The sequence below is a fragment of the Penaeus monodon genome, chromosome 13 (genome assembly GCF_015228065.2).
Source record: "Penaeus monodon isolate SGIC_2016 chromosome 13, NSTDA_Pmon_1, whole genome shotgun sequence".
NCBI classification, from domain to species: domain Eukaryota; kingdom Metazoa; phylum Arthropoda; class Malacostraca; order Decapoda; family Penaeidae; genus Penaeus; species Penaeus monodon.
In genome coordinates this window covers 3,717,846-3,739,177 of record NC_051398.1, presented here as the reverse complement: position 1 = coordinate 3,739,177, position 21,332 = coordinate 3,717,846, and the positions used below count along the sequence as shown (strand labels likewise).

General features: G+C 38.4%; 1 pseudogene; it reads left to right on the top strand.

Annotated features, from left to right (window-relative positions):
• The first annotated feature begins 284 nt into the window (after nucleotides 1-284).
• On the top strand, nucleotides 285-20,963 carry LOC119580461 (annotated as a pseudogene).
• The last annotated feature ends 369 nt before the right edge of the window (nucleotides 20,964-21,332 follow it).

The window sequence follows — 21,332 nt, the reverse complement described above, 5'->3', positions numbered from 1 at the left end:
AATGTCAAAATAAAAAAATCGACTTAATGCTAAACATATCTCCCACCTATTATTTTACTTGCACACAACACAGACCCCCGCAGTATTTCACCAGAGGCCCCGGCAGAAAGGTTGATCTTTCATTTTTTGGGGGTTTTTATTAATTTTTTTTTGTGCCCAGGTTTTCCTTTAATTTCGTTAATGCTTAAAAACACAACACATACATACGCCCCAAAACGCACACGCAACACGCGCGCGTTCTCCTCCCGCAGGGGTTTTTTCCCGTACAGTACAGTGATTTTAAAATGGGGATACATCAGTGTTTAGCATGTGGCAACTCGGTGATGGACATGGCAAAGTTTCAGCAATACGTTGTTCTTTGGGAATTGATAGACAACACAATGTCTGGTAAGGCAAGGAAAAGATGAATAAACAGGTAAAGCAATGCATGAGTATGTGCATATGAATAAATTATATGTAAAGATACGGGGTGACCCAAAAATGTAAAATTATATTAAAAAAGTAGAATATATAATGGAATAGATATATCTGTGTTTACACAGTACAATACATAAGTACACACAAACCACAAAAAAACACACACAACACACACCACACCAAAACAAAACACACCACCCACACACACAAAAAAAACACACAAACACACACACCACACACACCACGCGCGCGCGCGCGCGTGTGATATACATAAAATAACCACCCTATTTATTAATAAAAATTTTTTTTCGAAAAGTTAAAAATATTTTTAAAACCCAAAAAAACTCGAAAAAAGGAATAAAATTTGGACTAAAAGCCAAAAGTATAATTTTTTCTGCGGTATGGAATCAAGACAAAAATCTAGGGTTTTCGAGATAATCATTAAGCTTTAGAGAGAGAGAGGAGGAGAGGAGAAGAGAGAGAGAGAAGGGGGAGAGAGAGAGAGAGAAGAAAAGAGAGAGAGAGAGAGAGAGAGAGAGAGGGGAGAGAGAGAGGGGAAGAGGAGAAGGGGGAGAGAGAGAGAGAGAGAGAGAGAGGGTAGGGGGGAAAAAATTTTTCCAACCCAAAACCGTCGAGACACCCTTGGAGTGATTACAAACGCTTCGGAGTTTAGAATCATGGTTTAGGGCTTCGCTTTTTTGATTGATAATCTTTGTATTATTTAAAAAATATCTGTCTTAAAAAACGAAACTCTCATTTTTTCCTTTCATTGGGCCTGGACTTCGTAAAGTTCGAGTTCGGGAGGTAAAAGGCCCGGAAAATAATTTTTTTGGTTGAGCAAACAAAAAAAAACTTTCCCCCCGGAAAGGAACTGCGAATTAGGTTCCTCGCCTTTTAAAAAAGGGGAACAAATAAAAAAATCGATTAAATGGCCATCAGACAGGTAGATGAGGGGAAGATTCATCAGCCTGAGTGGTATACTCAGCATAATTTCTGTCAAATGGTGCAACCAGTGGGTGCAACTCACAGAAAAAAAAAGGCAGAAGAAATACAAAATAAAGTTTTAGCAATCACATTTCTATGAATACCATCAGCTTTATCACGTTTGAAATCATTAGTTTTGCGTTTGTCACGAAAATAGTTTAATATAAAGCTAACTTAATAAGACATGGAACTGTAGTTACAATTTGAACAGTAATCAAGAAAATACGTGGACAAAAACACACACACACACATACATACATACATATATATATATATATATATATATATTATATATAATATATATATATATATATATATATATATATATAATATATATATATATATATATATATATATATAATATCTTATATATAATATATTATATATATATATATAATATATATCATGAGTGGCAAAGCAATCTGTATTTCACACACGTTATTCACTGCAGGATTTTTATATTTCAGTAGTATGAATTATAGTACTATCTGATGGCAGATAAAAGTACTCTAATCTTATCAAGGTGAAAAGTACATTCATTAGATTTCCCAGTACGAGGCAACCTGTTGATGTAAGTAGGTGTTACTGATAACCCTTTGTGACTTGAGTGTAACAGAATATGAACTATATTTTGTATTTCATGCAACTGCTGAACTGGAAATGGTAATGAGTATCTTTATTCTTAATGTGATATTTATTCTCTGCATTGTTATAGCTTTATAATTATTGTTTTTGTGATTATGCTTATGCCAATACTGCTAATGGCAATGATGATGATAATAATCATGATGATAATTCCAGTTATAGTGATGGTAAAATAATGAAAATAATAAAGATTAGTATCACTGTTATTATCATTATTGTTATAATCGTGTTGTTGTTATGTTATCATCATCATCATTATCATCATCATCATCATCATCATCATCATCATCATCATCATCATCATCATCATCATCATCATCATCATCATCACCCTTCATCATCATCGTCATCATCACATCATCTTTAAGATTTTATTTTTGGTTTTACCTTTTAAAAAATGAAAATAATAATAATAAAATAACAGAATAATTAATAAAAAAATAAAATAATAATAAGAAAAAATGATTCTGTTATCATTATTTTTGATTATCTTATTTTTATTATTTTTATTATTTTTTTTATTATTATTATTATTATTTTACTATTTTTGTGTTTGTTTTTTTTTGGTGTTATATTATTCCCATCCCTCCAACCCCACCCTCTACCCCACCCCGCCCCATCCCACCCCCATCCCCCAAACCCCCCCCCCTACAAAAACCCTCACAAACCCAAAACTCATATCCCAATAAACTCCCAAAAAAATCGTCACCCCCCTTCCCCCCCCAACCCCCCCTTCCCCAACCCCCATTTTCCCAACCCCACCCTAAAAACTCCAAATCCCCAAATTTTTATAAAACCCCATGGGGAGGGGGGGGGAGACGGGGCAAGGGTCGGGCCGGGGAGCAGGGTCAAGTCGGTCAGGTCCGGGGGGCTGGGGTCCCGGGGGCAGGGCAGGTTTAGGTCCCGGGGGGGGGGTTGGGTAAGGTCAGGTCGGTTCCGGGGCAGGGACCTGTTTTTGGGGCAGGTCAGGGCCCGGGGAGCAGGGGGGCGGGTTCGGGTCAAGTTGGGTCCGGGAGCAGGGGGAAACGGGTCAGGGATTCCCGGGGGCAGGGGTTCGGGTCAGGGCGGTCCAGGGCGCAGGGTTTGGTCGTCGCGTCCAGGGGTTAGGGGTTCGGGGCAGGTCGCGTCCAGGGCGAGGGGTTCGGGTCAGGTCGCGTGAGGGCGCAGGGTTTGGGTCAGGTCGATTCCCCGGGCGCAGGGTTGGGGGCAGGCGCGTCCAGGGCGCAGGGGAGCAGGAGGAGCAAGGGGGGGGGTCCGGGGGGTCTCCCCGGGGGCGGGGGGGGGGGCGGGGCCCGAGTGCGCGTGCGCGGAGCAAAACAAACCCGGATGTAAAAAAACCCCCCTGCGACCCCCGCCTCCTCGCCCCCCCTTCTTCCTCCCCCTCGCTCGCTCTCGCGTTTTTTTCTCCCCCCTTTAGGTAGGGGGAGGCTAGGGGGAGGGGATCGTTTCATCAATCCCCTCGGTCGCGATTTAGGTGGTATTTGGCTTTTTTTGGGTCCTCAAGCGCAGGGCCCGTGAGCCCTGGGTGGGCATGAAGTTGGTCCCTCGGGGGTGCTCGTGCCCGCTCCTTGGGGCGGGCTATGACTTTTTTGTTCAAAACCTCGAGGTCAACAAATGCAGGATGACCTCATGTACGAGTATCCCCATTTTATTGTGAGTATTTTTTTTCCAGGGGGGGGGGGGGGGGGTGTGTGTTGGGGTGTGTGTGTGTTGTGTGTGTGTGTGTGTGTGTGGGGTGTGTGTGGTGTGTTTGTGTGTGTGTGTGTGTGTTGGGTGTGTGGGGTGTGTGTGTGTGTGTGTGGGGTGTGTTTGTGTGTGTGTGTGGTGTGTTGTGTGTGTGTGTGTGGCGTGCATGTGCGTGTGTTTTTTGTGTGTGGGGAAAGGGACTGGCTGATTTTTTTTAAGGGGGTGGGCGATTGGTTTTTATTTTATTTATATTTTGCGTAGAAGTGCTGGGGGGTTTATATATATGTGCGAGTATCTGCATTTCATTATGAGTATTTGCGAGGTTGTGGTCGTGGCTGTGTGTAAGGATTGGGTGACCTAGTTTTATGCATCTTTTTTGTTTTTATTAATATTTTTTTTTGTACTTTGCATGTGTGATTTTGGTTGTGTGTATATGTATGAATATATGCATTTTACTGTGAGTATTTTTGAGGTTTGTCGTTGTGTGTGTTGTGTCAGGAACGGGTGACTTGTTTTTTGAAGTCGTTTTTTTCCCTTTTATTTATGTGTAAGTGTGGTATATGTACGAGTATCCACATTTTATCGTGAGTATTTTTTAGGTTTATGGTTACGTATGTGTGTAAGGAATGGTGACTTTTTTTTGAAAGTATTTTGTTTGGTTTTATTATTTTTTTAATTTTACTTTGTGGTTGTGTGTGTGTGTGGTGTGGGGTGTGTGTGTGTGTGTGTGTGTGTGGGGGTGTGTGTGTGTGTGTTTTGTGGGGTGTGTGTGTGTGTGTGTGTGTAAGTGGTTGAGTGGCATATATGTAGAGTATCTGCATATTTCTTGAACTTCAATTTTTTAGTGTGTGATGTGGTGGATGCTTTGTTAAGTGTTATTTAATTGTTTTTCCTTCGATTTTTTCTGTGTGTTTAAGTGTAAAGTGACATTTCATGTATGGTATCCACTTTTTATTGAGAGTATTACTTTTTTTTTTAGTGTATGCAAGTTCTGGGTGATCGATTTGTATAAGTTGGCATTTATTTATTTATTTTTTTTGGGGTTTTGAATTTCTTTGAGTGTGTGTGGTGCTGGGGGGCACTTAGTAATCAATATTCCATTTAGAATATTCTTTTTCATTTTCTGTCTATGTATAAAAAATAAGTATATATGTATGAGAACCAAATTTAATTGTGAAATGTTTTTCATAATTCTCAGTATTCATACATGTAAATAGAGATAATATATATGAACAAGAATCTGTATTTCATTGTAAGTATAAAAGTATATAAGAAATTTCTTTGTGTAAAAGCAGGAAGAGGGGAATGTAATTGTAGTTTAATGAAAATAGGAAGTAAGTGGCTGGAGAAGCTTGGTTGATTCTGAGTAGGAATCATGAGCATTAGACTCAAGACGTTTTGACAAAGTGGTTGAGAGGGAGAGAAAAAAAGAAGAAATTGAGGAGTTAAAACCCTTTTGAATGTATATTAGGAAAGTGGTTCATTTATATCTTATTCCATTACATTGAATATCAGTCGTTGGGGCTTGTAGAGATTCATATTGCTAACATGATGAAAGTTTACATCATAGTCATCAAGGATAATTAGCTATATCCTTTTAATTATATAATTGAGAGGATTTCAGATGCTTACAGCTTACACAATCATTCTTATTAACTGATTGCTAAGTGTGTGTGTGTGTGTGTGTGTGGGTGTGTGTATGTGTGTGTGGTGTGTGTGTGTGTGGTGTGTGTGTGTGTGTGTGTGGTGTGTGTGTGTGTGTGTGGTGTGTGTGTGTGTGTGTGTGGTGTGTGTGTGTGTGTGTGTGGTGTGTGTGTGTGTGCGTGTGTGTGTGTGTGTGTGTGTGTGTATGTGTCTGTGTCTGTATCTGTCTGTGTTTTTATATCTGTTTATTTAGTATTACTGTCTGTGTTGTAACGAAAATGGAAAGGAAAATAGTATCTTCGATCAGACCGATACTAGGATTTCATATCATACTTTGGTCATTCTCTACTAATATATAACAGAAATCACTTGAGGACATTTTTTCAAAGCTGAGAAAAGTGCATGAAGGACAGAAATATCAACATCTCTTTATAATGGGAGCAGCTGTTAAATAGGGACCAAAAAAAATATTTCACATTGATATCCAGTGTAAAAGTGCATAACAACCGAACCATTATTTTTTATACTTTCAGCCACTGAGGCTTCCTACAGAGGTAAGAAAAAAGTTCCCGCACTACAGCTTAATCGTGTACGGTGAAGGCAACTACTCGGAAACGCTGAAAAAAGGGAAATTTTCTGGCGTTCCTGTGTTATTTATCCCGGGGAATGGAGGATCCCACAAGCAAGGTCAGTGTATTGGTGGGGCAAATTGTTAGTCATAGATGTATTGATCATAATTTATAATGAAATAAATAATAAATGGTAGGTAATGTGGTTAAGTAAAAGAAAATATATATACATATATGATAAAATGAAATTGCCTGTGTTGCCCAGTCAGTCTTAATGTCCAAGAACTGCAAAGCCTCAGCTAGTCTGGTCTCTCAGCTGCAAGAAATACCTAATTTTTGAGATTTCACAGAAAAACTTGGTTTCTGACATTTCAAGAGCTTGATTGGGCACACCATGACTCATTTTCGTAAATCAAACACCATGCTGAAAAAAGTATCAAAGTTGGAAATGTTATCCAGTTTGCCCTTTCATATGAATGAAATTCGCAAGCACCAACCAAAAGCATCCAAATAAGATTCTTACAAACCAACAAAAACTCATTTTATGATTTGTATATATATATATATATATATATATATATATATATATATATATATATATATATAATTATATATATATATTATATATATATATATATATGTATGTATCATAGGTAACCCTGTCATACATGATAGCATGGTGTGAGGAGGGTGAATGTTGGAGAGGTACAGATGGAGTTTACCTTAGTAAAATATGCCATAAAGTACCAGAATGGCTACTTCACTCACTATGCCCATTCACAAGAAGTAAGCAGCTAAGAACACAAGATTGAGTCCTAGAAAAAGATTTGAGATGCTATGATGTGACGAAGGAGTTGTCCCAGGCAGTATAAGAGGACTCATCTCATGAAAAACTATGTGGGAGATAAGTTTTTGACAGACCTTCAAGATCATGACAAATAGAACTGCTCACATGGGAGAAGGCAGCCAGTGTCATGACAAGTTTATATAGGACTCCTCAGGTTAATTTGATGGGCCAAACCCAAAGATATTGATGTTTTTTATTGATTTTAATGAATGAATAAACTTCTCAAGAATGAGCACTGCCCTGGATCTTAGTTCTTTGAAAAATTAGCAAACTAGATCCCCAAAACTGTTTGCAAAATATAGGGTTTAAAAAAAGTTTTCTCTGATGTGAAAATACTCTCTAACTTATTGTCTTCCTTCTTTTACTTTTTTTAATAATAAATACAGTAAGATCTTTAGCATCAGTGGCCTATAGAAAGGCAATGGACCACGATACTAAGTTCCATTTCAACTTCTTTGCTGTGAACATCAATGAGGAGCTAGGTGCGTTGTATGGGCCAGTGCTGGAGCGGCAGACAGAGTTTGTCACCTTCTCCATACAGCACATCTTGAAAACTCTATGAAGACTCTCCAAGAAAGCCCAAGTCGTTGTGCTAATCGGTCACTCCATGGTAAGGTTTGGGCATTATGTTAGGTGAATACAAGTGTTTATTTGCCCAAGAGAGATTTCCTTTGAATAAATACTCAATTTTGGGAAGAATGTGCATCAAAGCAGTCTACTGAACATGTTGACACTAATGTTACTGATATTGTTACTATATTTTACTATTTTTCAACAATGCTACACAGCAATTTTCCTGTGGTATTATACATTCATGCTATTTTAGCCTTTGATACTATCCTGCTGTGCCTTCCAGGGAGGGATGGTGGCAAGAGCAGCACACGTCACAAAGAACGTCTCCACATCCACCGCTCCACTCATCATTACACAGGCAACTCCACACACGAGGCTGTCATTGTCACTGATCCTTCGATTGAGGATTTCTATGACAAGGTGAGAATTGTGTGTATACATTAAATGAGTTCTCTGCATGTTGGTTCTCTTTATCAGTTTTAATAAGAGGGGAAAGAGCAAATAAATTGAAATAGGAACTGATAAGAAAGTGCTCTTAGACTGTGAACTGCTGTCAACAGATCCTCAACTGGTAATTCATCAGAGTAAAAAAATATTCATACCAGAATAACTTAGGTTGTCCTCACTTGTAGACCTTCTTTTGGAAAGGTTTATATTTTGATATATCTGAGTATATCTGATTTTTTGTTTGTTTGTTCTTTATTTGTATTTTTTCTTCCAATTACTTTTTCCATCAACTTTGCTCGACAAATGGCAAAACTATACTGATGGGAGTTCCTGCATTCTATAATCTCATCTGCATCATGTTCCCATTCTCTTTTCAGTGTTTTTTCTTATATTATTATCTTATAGATTTCTCACTCAATAAGTATACATTCTTACCTTGCCATTTAATCACCTTAAGAAGTCATCCTGACCCTTTTTACAGTGTTTATGATGATGACATCATCTTAACTGTTGGTGCACAAGTAGTCTTAGTCTCGTACCTCAAGGCAGAATGTGGGAAATAAATACCCTGTTTTTAGGTAAACTCCTACTGGACAATGGAGCGCATGTTTGACCTGAAGGACTTGGTGTTAGTGACTGTAGGAGGTGGCAGGAATGATGTGCAGGTCTCCACAGCCCACATAAATACCCCGTTGGCAGACATTGCTACAACTACGAGAAATGTAAGTAGTGATGTTCCCTTGGTGTTAGATGTATAGATTAAGGATAAAAAAGATGGGTGAGAAAAGCAAATTCCGGTTCTTTATCAGTACTTGAGTGAGAGAGGTGTTTTGCAAGGTATTCGTCCTGAATGTTTGGTTGTATGATGTTTATTTTGCTTTGGAGGATTTCAAGGACATGATTTTTTTCTTTTTTTCTTTCTTTCGTATTTATTTATTTCCTTCCTTTTTTAATCCTTTTATTTATTTATCCATCCTTCCCTTCCTTCTCCCTGTCCCTCCTTTCCTCCCTCCCCTCCCTTCCCCTCCCTTCCCTCCCCTCCCCTCCCTTCCCTCCCTCCCTTCCTCCTCTCCCTCCCTCCCTCCCTTCCTCCTTCTCCCTTCCTCCTTCTCTCCCTTCCTCCCTCCCCCCCCCTCCCCCTCCCTCCCCTCCCCTCCCCTCCCCTCCCCTCCCCTCCCCTCCCCTCCCTCCCCTCCCTCCCTCCTCCCTCCTTCCTCTCTTCCCTTCCTTCCCCTTTCCCCTTTCCCCTTTCCTTTCCTTCTTTCCTTTCCTTTCCTTTCCTTTCCTTTCCTTTCCTTTCCTTTCCTTTCCCTTCCTTTCCTTTCCCTTCCCTTCCCTTCCCTTCCCTTTTCCCTTCCCTTCCCTCCTTCCCTCCTTGCCTCCTTCCCTCCTTCCCTCCTCCCCATCTTGTAATAGCTCCTCATTCAGAAATTTGACTCCATGTTTCAGATCCCATCCTGTTGGCTAACAGCAGATCACCAGGCTATGTTTGGTGCCACCAGCTGGTCATGCCGATAATGAGGTCATTGTTCGACATTGTTGATCCCAAGACTCTCCAGATCACTACAGACAGACAGAGGATCATAAATGTATTTGATTATCATCTGTCCAAGGTGTGTTTCTGTTTAATACTAATTGCAGAGGAAGTTTTGGATCTATGTATACTTTCCTAAGTGTTGATGGTTATCTTAGAATAATTTAATTAATTCTGGAAAAAACAGTTCTTGAAAATTTAATTTGATTTGTGAATTAATGTCATTAGTAATAGAAGATAGAAAAAACCAACTAGCCAACCATCCCCCATTCTCCCCGCAGAGAATCACGGCAGCCACAAGGACGTGGCACTCCCCAACCTAGAGTTTGATTAGAGCCGACGGGAAGGAGTCTGAGGCGGCAGCACACCACACGGCCCAGGAAAACCCACGCCAGTACCTTGATCCCCCTACACCCAGGCCACATCTCTACCAGAAAGCCATGATTGTCCACCAATCTAGACAAAAAGGATGGATCATGGCCTGCCAGGCTAATCTGTACATAAGAACACTAGGATGTGGTAAGTTTGTTGAATTGTAATGTTTTGTGCATGCGTCTGTGCATGCGTGTTTTTATTCCTTGAAATACTGTTATAGTCTTTCTTCTCTCTCAAAAGTTTTATTATTAGTCAGTGCTCTCTTGTTTTCATCTTTCATTTTTTAAGGTACACATTATATAAAAAAAAAATGAAAATGTAAATTAAGAAAATGTAAATAAAGTTTGCTTCTATATATGATCTCCCAACTTTCACATCTTTGTTTTGTTGCAGTCTGAACGGGAAAACTTATCACACATGACCAGGCGTTTGCTGGGAAAGTCAAGGAGTTGAACTGGACCTCACAACACTGAGTAATGCTGGTCACTCACATGTCATAGTGTATCTTCCTCCAACTGATGAAAAGGTATGTTATCTCACTCTGACTCTGACAATTATTATGAAACTGACTCTGACTCTGTCTCTGTCTCTGTCTCTGTTCTGTCTCTGTCTGTCTCTCTCTTCTGACTCTGACTCTGACTTGTCTCTGACTCTGTCTCTCTCTCTGTCTCTCTCTCGGGTCTCTCTCTCTTCCCTCTCTTCGTCTCTCTCTCTGCTCTGTCTCTGTCTCTGCCTCTGTCTCTGTCTCTCTCTTTCTGCCTCTCTCTCTGTCTCTCTCTGTCTCTGTCTCTCTCTGTCTCTTCTCTGCCTCTCTCTCTCTGCCTCTCTCTCTCTGCCTCTCTCTCTCTGTCTCTCTGTCTCTGTCTCTCTCTGTCTCTGTCTCTGTCTCTTTCTGTCTCTCTCTGTCCTGTCTCTGTCTGTCTCTCTCTCTCTCTCTCTCTCTGTCTCTGTGTCTGTCTGTCTCTGTCTCTGTCTCTGTCTCTGTCTCTGTCTCTGTCTCTGTCTCTGCCTCTCTCTCTCTGTCTCTGTCTCTGTCTCTTTCTCTGTCTCTCTGTCTCTCTCTGTCTGTCTCTGTCTCTGTCTCTGTCTCTGTCTCTGTCTCTGTCTCTGTCTCTGTCTTCTGTCTGTCTGTCTGTCTGTCTCTGTCTCTGTTTTCTGTCTGTCGTCTGTCTGTCTGTCCTTCTCTCTCTCTTCTCTCTCTCTCTCTCCTCTTCTCTCCTCTCTCTCTCTCTCTCCTCTCTCTCTCTCTCTCTCTCTCTCTCTCTCACTCACTCTCACTCTCACTCTCACTCTCACTCCCCACCTATTTCACTCTCATTTCCTCCCTCTCTCTCTCTCTCTCTCTCTCTCTCTCTCTCTCTCTCTCTCTCTCTCTCTCTCTCTCTCTCTCTCTCTCTTTCTTTCTCTTTTTATCTGTGTTTTGACTTCTGTTTCCCTGTTGTGGCCTGATTAATAGAGATATTATTGGAAAAAGTTTGTCTTTGAATAGAATGGTCACCAGGAACATATATTTTTTTTCCCATCAGGGTGGAAGTGTCAGTAGATGTCCATGGGGAAGGTGGCAGGCAGAAAGACTTTGAGGTCCCGCTTTCATCAAGTCCTTTACACAGACGTTGATTGTGGACACAACGCCGCAACGAGCTCTGTCCTATAATGGTCCCTTCAAGGGCTGCATGAACCTTGGCAGTCCTTCAAGTTCACACTTCGTCCTCGATCAGCATCTTGCGTGAATCACAGTGTAATTCAAGCAAAGATCTTTGTGCCCTGGGCTCAGAAGGAGTCTGTTTTACAGAACAGGTAAGTATATATGAGTACACACAGATGTACAAATAGACAGGGGGATGCACTTGCACTTACATGTACCCATGATATAGCAGACAGACAGACAGACAGACAGACAGACAGACAGACAGAACAGACAGACGGGACAGACAGACAGACAGACAGACGACAGACAGAGAGTATCACTCATCCATTCAGGAACCTCAAGGCTAACCCTTATTTCATGCAAGTGACAGCACACCCTCCTAGCTTTTCTCTCCCTAGTAGTATTTACTCTCATGTTTTACAGTGATCCTGTGAAGTCATTCTACGCAGAAGTAGATGTCTTACCCCAGCAGATCGGAACTTCTCATCGGCAAGCATCCAGTTCGTCCTTGACCCTGACTGCAGCTATTCCATTGTGTGAGTTGGTCATCCTAGTATTTCTTAAGTGAATTTTATTTAATTTTTTTTTTTCTTCATTTTACTCTCCTGTGTTTTTATCTTTTTTCTTTGTGCAGTATTATTGTGTTTTGATTTTGATTTATTGTTTGTGTTATATGAATGTAATTATTTTTTCTTATTTTTCTTTTTTCTTTAGAGTTCAAGGCAACCTTTTGGGAATTTTCCGTCGCATCGTTTCACAGTTTGGGCAACAAGTCCCCGACTTACATTGCATTTCACTTGCTCTTACACTAGCCAGACAAACTACAGGTGAGATGCCTTAACTCATTCAATGCATGAAGAATTAATTTTACACCACTTGGTAATTTTTTTTTCTTTCTTTTTTTTTTGTGTGTGTGTTTTTAATTTCATTCACTTTTACTTCTACTATTTTTACAAATCTTGAATGGAAGTGAAATTGAAATCACTTTAATGAAGGTTGAACTTATATCTTACATAACCATTTACAAAATACTCATAATACCAAGCGTGTACATTGTATAAAAGATACAGAGAAATAAGAGTATTTTCTTTGTATGGAAACACACTCTTAAGGATTATCAATTTTCAGTTTGGTTTGTTTTTGATGAGTTTCATAAGGTTGCATATCAGAGGAACATTGTTGATATATGTCGAACTAGATGAATCCATTTCATTTTATTATTGCTCTTATTATCATTATTGTTATTACTTTCCTTTTTTTCTTTTTTTCCCTTTTTTGTGTATGCTGCAAAAAGCTTTCTTCAAGTTTAATTAACAAGACATCGCTTGCTAAATAATGCCGTAAGTGTAAATAAATTCCTATTTTCAGACACTTGGGGATGAAGGTTATTGCCCTACACTGTTCTCAGCCATGCTAACTCTCACTCCTCTGGCAGTTATTCCCTTTGTCAAGGTCATGAACATGGTGCTGAAGTAAGTTATAACAGAAGTGAATGTTTTTTTTTTTTTCCTTGCCTTTTTCGTTATTCCGAGTTGGAGTGTCGTTTGTTAATCTGGGTGAGAGGGACACATTTTATGAAATACTGTTTGTGCTGTGCTAAGTCTGTTGCATCATAGATAAATTTATCATTAGTGTCTTGTTGGTTATCTTGTAATTATTGCCTCAGTGTTTAATCTGTGGTAATGTTCACATTTTCTTTGTCTGATTCATAAAATTTAGCTTCACGTTTTCTCTAAATATTATGTCATATGCCGATCACCACAATGTACAGTATTTCACCTTCACTTCTCCTGCGTAAATCAGTTACTTCTCGTGTGTAAATAAAAGAAAAAGAAAAAAAAAAGGATGGACAGTAAGCAAATGGAAAAGGAAACTATTCCTCAGTAAGGGGACAAAATGAGACATTTTCTTGCCTTATGTAGTTTTGCATGTCGATGTAATTTTTTTTTATATAGATCTCAATTTTTTTTTTATTCGTTTTTTGTTTAGACCAAATGGGGAAGTTTCTGCCAGTTTTAATGCTATTGTGGTGTTTCTTGGTATATAGATCTTGTACTTTTTTGTAAATTGCAGAAACCGGACCCGAAATATAGAGGTAGCTCATTTTTATTTGTTTGCATAATTGCAACCACAATTGCAGAAGACCTATTTGAAAAGAAGCTCTAATCCAATATAATTTTTTTTTTCTGAAAACGGTGGAAAAACCAGATAGATTATACCCCATTTTTTACTGTCCAATCATTTTCGCAGGAACATTGATGTGTACGACGACTTCAGCATCATGGAAGAGAGTGGACAGCAGCTGGCAGTCCTCCCGATCCTTTTCTTCCGGGAACCCTACCTCTCTCTCTGGCACTTGGGAGTCTGGCTTGGGGATTCATCCTGTTCTTTGGAAACAGTGCTCATTTTGTTGTCACCAAGTAAGTTCTTTCTCTTTTTCTTTTCTTTCTTTTTTTTTCTCTCTAGAAAGGATATTACAAGAAGAGCAAAGTTTTATGCTATATGTTAAATATTGTGAGAAAAATGCTGGGAGACTTTTAAAGGGTTCTGAGTTGGTTGTGGATGTAAAAGTTACTTCCAAAAAAAGAATAATGTTTTATGAATTACCGTCAAATTTAAGTCTTCGTGCAGTGCAAATTATTGTATTCCTCCTCTCATTTTCATCTTGATTTATCATGTGTAGGGCCATCAGGTAATGAAAAATGCTTTCTAGTAGATTGCTGTCATGAACTCACAGCTGATTCGACTGGAAAGGGCTGGCTTCGCATGAATTGCTGTTCCCTCTCAGCCAAGGAAGCTGTGAGTGAGTGATGGCATTGGCTTTGGTAAAATTCAGAGTCGAAAGGGACTGCCCTGCCTACAGCATCATTCTGTGGCTTTATATACATGTTCCTCTATGGACATTGGACATGCACCCAAACCTATGCATATATGGGACTTTGATAATGAACTAGTCAAAAATATTGAATGTTATGAATATATTACCTAATTTTTGTTTTGCTCATATTAAAAGTCTCTCATCTTATAACTAATTGATCTTTGCAATATACACAGAGGCCATAACACCTATTGTTATATACTAAAAGTTGATGATGCATGCATTTTCAGCTTCAAAAGCTTCTTTAGTTTTAGGATAGTTAAAAAAAAATCCTTCAGCTATTCAAAATACACTAACTTATTTCAAAATAAATTCCTAATTTCATAAATTTCCTGGTTAAAATGCTTGGTACTTGCACTAATAAGTAAATGCTTTGCAGTTATGCTTTATTATGAGTTGCAGGAGATGGTACAAAAGTTTGAGTTTGAACTGGTGAAAAGAAGTTTTAGGTTCAGTGTTAATTCGGGTATAGAATGTATATCTAGGAGAGGGAGAAACAGAATGGAATCTTGTGTAGAGAGGACAGTTGAGGTTTAAAAGTGGGACTAGTTATAGGAGTTATGGTAACCATATATAAAGAAAAGAAGGTTCAAATTTCGTATTCATGTTGTATGGACAAAATTTTTGTTGTTTGTTCTGTATGTTGATTTTTGGTACATTGTACATATAGGAATTCATAAGCATTGGTTGCAGGTATACCTGTTGATAGCCTAATGATTTTGCCTGACCAGGGAAATACATAATCATGTTTCACCTTCACTCTTTTTTTGGGTGTGTTAGCTTTTTGTAGAATTTGGACATCAGAGAAAAGATATTCACAAATGGAGTTGGCAATATTAAGAATTTGCATAGCATTTAAAAACCGTCTAACATTATAAGATTTGGCTTGTAATTGTTTTGCATAAAAACAGGCATAAACTAAATACAATTTTTTTGCATCAATATAATTTTGTTAAACATTTAAAAGGCCAAAATGACAATGGCAAACATCAGTCGTTGTTCTGCACTGCCTAATCCCTACCTCTCTTTTTTAAATCTCTGAGGATGCTATGATAAGGAGCCATGTTAAGATTTTGTTCTGCCAATGGTGATGTGACTCATGCCTTTCTCTCTCAGCTAATTGACTGGTTTGAAATTTTTTTTTGAAGTCTAATCCTTGAAAAATAAATAACTGCATGTACCTATTTTTCTATTTCTGGCTCTCCTAAGAGTTTAAGATTGTATATTGATAAGGTACATGTGTGGTGAAAATACAACAAAAGAGTAGTTGTATTTGTTGAATGAAATCATGACTTGAAATTATTCTCCATGAAGGTTGTAAACTAATTGACAGTTTCGGAAGATTTTGCTATTAAAAAACAGTAAGTGAGGACCTTGAATATCTAATTTGGCTTTCCAGAGCAGAATTTGTTGTTACAAGTGTAGAAAAAGTGTATAAATGACTTAACATTGTAAGAGATGTAATTGTTCAAGCCTTCCTTTATAATCCTGATTTTTTTTTTTAGTCAGTTATGCCTTGTTTCGAGAAGCTAGTCATTCTGATATATTCATTTTGACTAAATTTGTCTACCTTCCAAACATGATAATGGTAATGACTGACCTGCAAGACATCAGAATCACTTTGTGGAATGCAATTATTTTTCTTCATCCAAGAGAAGACAAGATGGGACTCCCAGACAATATGGAGAGATTGGACAGTGATGCAAAGTAAATTCTGAATTAAGAGTTGGTTGAAGGTTTGATGCAGCTTGATGAGTTAGATGCTGGGCAGTTAGTTGGAAAAACGTTTCTTAGAAATAGAAACAGGCCGTTAAAATGTTTGTTGAGAAAATGTTGGGTGGAGAAACTGTGGCAGGGAGCTGCCGAGGAGACTGGAGGAGATGAAGTGGAAAAAAAAGAAGAGAATGATGGAGGAATATTGCATATTTATGTACACAGAACTCAGAGATAATACTTACTAAGCTTTCAACCATTACAAAACTTTCTCATGGGAACATGGTGGAAAGCATTGTATGGTGAAGAATTATTGCTGATTTATTTCACATGCAATAAACACCTTAGTTCAAACTGTAAACAAGTTGATGCCCCTTATACTAGGGAATCGGCGGTCGTCTCTTGTGTTTTATCTTTGTTTTTGTTTTGATTTATGATACATGAGAGTGCAATTTGTACTGCTGTTATTTTTTTATGACAAAAGATTGGACATTGTAAAGGTTAACATAGCTTAAGGAAACAAACTGAAGTCTAGTAAAGATATCTATGGTAAATTCATAATATGACCATGTATATCATAAATGTCTTTTTGAAATAAATTTGAAAGTTTTCATGAACGACACTGAACACAACACTTAGCCATATATTATTCCTTGAAAATATGTTTAATCTTTAGGTCAAGAAGAATGCAAGCTAATGATACACAGAAAGACATCTTTTACAATTAATAATGAACTATCTTGTTTACATATGCACTATACACTGATGTCTATGGAAACGGAGAATATAGTTGCATTTAACATATAACAAAATATTTTGTTTTTATGCATAGGCTCACTTTTTCCAGGCATTGGTGAAGCAAGAGAACCATTCAACCCCAGAACACAGACTTCCTGTATGGGTAGCATCTAGACAGGGAAAAGCAACAGTTTTGTGTGTAGGGAACTAGAGGAAAATTACTGTTACTTCTTTATGGATTGTTTAAAATTATTTTGTTTATTTATCTATTTATATGTACAATGTTTTTTTATTTATTCAATTAATTTCTTTATTTTTCATGCATTTCTTTTCTTTTATCCTTTCCTAGTAATACACCATTGAAATGGTTGTCACAGCTGTTAGCTTTAACAAAAAAGGAAGGGGGAATTCATGTGTAGCAAAACTTAAACCAATAAGCCAACTGCCCATATTACAAGTGGCAGCAAATCAGAGAAAATCTCTCTATCAGTTTCTGAGACTTTCATGTAAGAATACGGAATATGACATTTGCAGATGAAAGTGCATGCTCAACGTTACTGATATTCTGTATATGGGAACAAGCAAGTAACGTACACCATGGCACAGCACAGTAGTATGCTATTGATAATATGGACTTCATATCTAACCTTTCATAAGTGACATAACTTAGCTAAATTGTTTGTAGATTTTCTGTGTTAAAGTTCACCAGTTTGGTTCCTGGACGTAAATATTCTCAGAAATATTCGATTAACAACTCAGTTGTACATTCTTCCCAGCCATGAATTTTTTTGTCCATTCCTAATTTCTTACTCATGCCAGCATTATCTGGTATCCCCTCCTCTCCCCCCTCCTCTCCTCTCCTCTCCTCTCCTCTCCTCTCCTCTCCTCTCCTCTCCTCTTCTCCCTTCCCGCTCCCCCTCCTGTTCCCCCTCCCCTCCCATTCCCTCTCCCCCTCCCCCTCCCCCTCCCCCTCCCCCTCCCCCCTCCCTCCCTACTTGCACCTACTTCCCTTTCCTCTATTCTCTCCAACCTCCCCTTCCCGTCCATCTCTCCCTCCCTACTCCCCTTCTCTCTTCCCCTCCCAATTTCCTCTTTCCTCTTCCCTTCCCTACATCTCCATCCATGCTTCTCTCTCTACTTCCTCTTCTCACATCTCCTCTATACCTCCTTGTCTTTTTTCCCCTCCCTACCTCCCCATCCCCCCCACTTCCACTCTAGATTTAAATACTACTAGTGAAAACTCTCATCCAAGTGATGATGTGACCTTAATATCTGGCTTGATTAATGTTGCAGAGTATTGGGACGTAGCTTAGGAGGAGGTGATATGATTGCAGGGTTTGGCAATGTCGGGGTTGTCGCGAGTGCCCGTGTTGCTAGGCGTGGCTCTCATCTCCTTGGCTTATTCTACTTGCGGGACTTTGGCACTATGTCTGGCCGGCTTTTTTTATTTCATCAAGGTGAATGTACTCTTAATCATTGCCCCTCCCCAGATTGTGATCTTTACGATAGTGTGAGGTTAGTTGTTTTTTCCCCCCTTTTTTTTCTAAACTGATCCTGAACAAGAAGCATATCTTTGTACATACACCTGAAGAAAGAAAAGTAAGAAAGAACATGTTGCATTTGCTGTTTTTTTTTCTTTCTGTAATCTAATTTTGAATTGACCCATAACCTTTCCAAAAAATAGAACTTATTTTGTATAGATAACCAAAATAGATAAAGTAGAATCACGTTACTAAAGGAAAGAATCATAAACAAAACTCTCTCCAAGGCAACAGTGCTGTATACATTAGCTTACATTAGCTGTACAATGTAGATAAGCTTCCAGAGAAGAAACACTGCATGGCTTTTTGTCCAGTTGAACATTGCCTTATATCTTGCTCACATTAATTTAGTATCTGTTTATGCTGAAGTGTGGCTATGAAAGTGAAATAACCCTTGCTTGTGCTACCAGGTGTTTAAGCTGTACGAAGACTTCATCGAGAAGATTGTCGTGGGGCTGATTCCAGGCACATCTGAGAACAGGTCGAAGACAGACAAGGCCCTCTCACAGCTTAATTTCCACATGACTCTCATGATGATGATCTTCCTTGTGAGTGCTCTCAATGCTCCCGCTTTCATTGTGTGGGGCAAGCTGCTAAGGTAGGTTTTATGGGTATAGTAAGAATACTTTTTTCTCTTTTATTGTTTTTAGAGGATGCTTTTATATACATCATAATAAAACATTTTGACCCTTGAAATTACTGACTGAAATGACCTGGAATTCCTGTTGATGGCATTTAACTTGCATGCCTTTTTACAGTCATAACCTACAATTGGTGCAAGATCCAAGCCTTTTTGTAGCAGTGACTGTCTTGATAGGCCTCTGCTTCCTCTGGCAAAAGAAAGTTCCACAGTGTGATAAGTAAGTTATTGACTCTTGTACACTATTAGTTGGGGTGTTTTTGAAGATGCGTATTTGAAATGATTAGTTACGACTATTGTAGTCATTATTGTTTTTGATGTATTATTATTATTTTTTTCCCAGGATAATGTTTGTTAGGTTCCCTTGATATATAGGTTTTATAACTTATTAGGTAACAGTCTTTTACTGAACTTTAAAGAAAAGCAAATGACTAAAGGTGATCTCTTTTTATTTCCACTTCAGGAGATTCTACAAGCAGCTGGGTTACTTGGTCCACTCCTTAGCTGTGTTGACCCTCCTCTATGGCAGTGTGAATTTATACCGTGTGTCCTACATCCTATCAGCAGCTGTAATCCTTGTTGTGGCTCACCAACTCGTGGCTCCAAGGAAACCGCCCCAGAGGGAGAGCCAGGAGGACGAAAGCCCAAGTGAAAGCCGTCCTTTCATGGCACAGGTTGACGAGTCAGAATCCGATGGCACCAATTCTGGCAGCATTACCTCAGACAATGATTCTGGGCCAAGCCAGAGGATTATTTAAGAAGGAGAAGAAGAAGAGAAGAAGAAAAAGACAGGGGAGGGAAGGAAGAAGTAGATGATAGAGTGGTCAGGAGGAGTGGTCAGTAACTTGAAACAATGGGTAAATTTTTATTAATAGTCAGATGACACAGTTACTTCGACCATGAATCTGGATGCACATGTGAATGGAGCATATACAAATGTGTTCCAAGATTGCCATCCTTTTCACGGGCTCTCTTAATCCTATATCTTGCCCAAGAGTCTGCCTCTGGTCCTGCCTCCATTGTCGAGGTGATGTAATGGTCAGTTTTAGGTTAAAATTGGTAAAGAACCTCACCCTCACAGGCTAGTCCAATGTGGCCAGTATTCAAGACTGGCATAAGACTTGTCATATTTGTTGAAGAAGAACAATAAGCACCCATGTCATGTTCGTGAGAGCTGCAACTAGAAATATTTTCTTTATCCTCATAGAAATTGCATCTTAGGCAGGTATGATGATGTCACAATGTACTAGTTAATCACTGCTCATACTAGAAGAGTAATATATGATGTATGCTTAGGGTTTCATTGTTATCATCTCATATGCATGTGATTTCAGATGTCCATTCATACTGTTGTATAAATCTGGAATAGCTGTAACTGTGTGGTACCGAATTCATGAAATACTTGTGCAATTTGTGTTGGTAACGATGACTGTCATGACTGGAATTCTCGTGTTACAGTTACCTCTTGGATATGTTTATCCAATTTTTAATTTTTTTTCTTTTTTTTTTTTCTTTTTTTTTATTATCAAGTATTGTGATAAGTGTTTATACTTTTCCTTTTGTGGGCAGCTTGTGAAAATATTGATCCGTGATAATAATAATATTTTTCTTTGTTTCTTTTCCTCTCTATGTGGATAATGTGCAATGTGTCAAAAAAAAAAAAAAAAAAAAAAAAAAAAGTCTGCCCTGGAATCAAACCAATTTGCATGAATAACCTCTGAGCAGAAAGTGTCAAAAGTGGGATGAATTGTTAATTGATCAAATTATATTGAAGTATATCTACAATTAGATTGTTATTTTTTTGAGAGAGAAATCTTGATATGCGGATGCCTGTTTTTAAGAATATAATGGAAGATTCTAATCTCAACTTGCTTTTTAAGATATTAATAACACATACTAATGATGATATATAAGAATTTATGTTTGCAATTTACATTCGTATTGATTTTATATGACAGTCCCATAACAGTCGGACTTCAGTAGGCACAGACTAGATAATCAAATTTTGCTGATGGTAAATGTCATGAAGCTGACTTACAAATGTTGTTATACTGCATTCCAAATAAAAATGTTAAAAAAAAATATATATAAAGGTTTTAATTGATTCCTTATATGCGTAAGGACGAGCAATGAAAGCAGCGGGTGGTTTGGGTGATAGATATGCTAGAGAGACAATGATTATATCTTTACAAGAATGTGAAAAGGAGGCTAGTTAAATTATAGGGGAAAAAAGCTGGAATATACATAGTTTAAAATGTGAGGAAGTTATGACGAAATGCTGAAGCAGAATTTATGGTAAGAAAACAGTAATTTGGGGGGGGGGGGATGTGATTTCTTGATGTTTATATGTTGTGATAAATATTTAATCAGTTTTAACTTCATCTGCTTAAGTGGTATCTTTTTTTAACACAATTTCTGTATCGGTATTTATTATTGTCATGAGTAAAATAGTG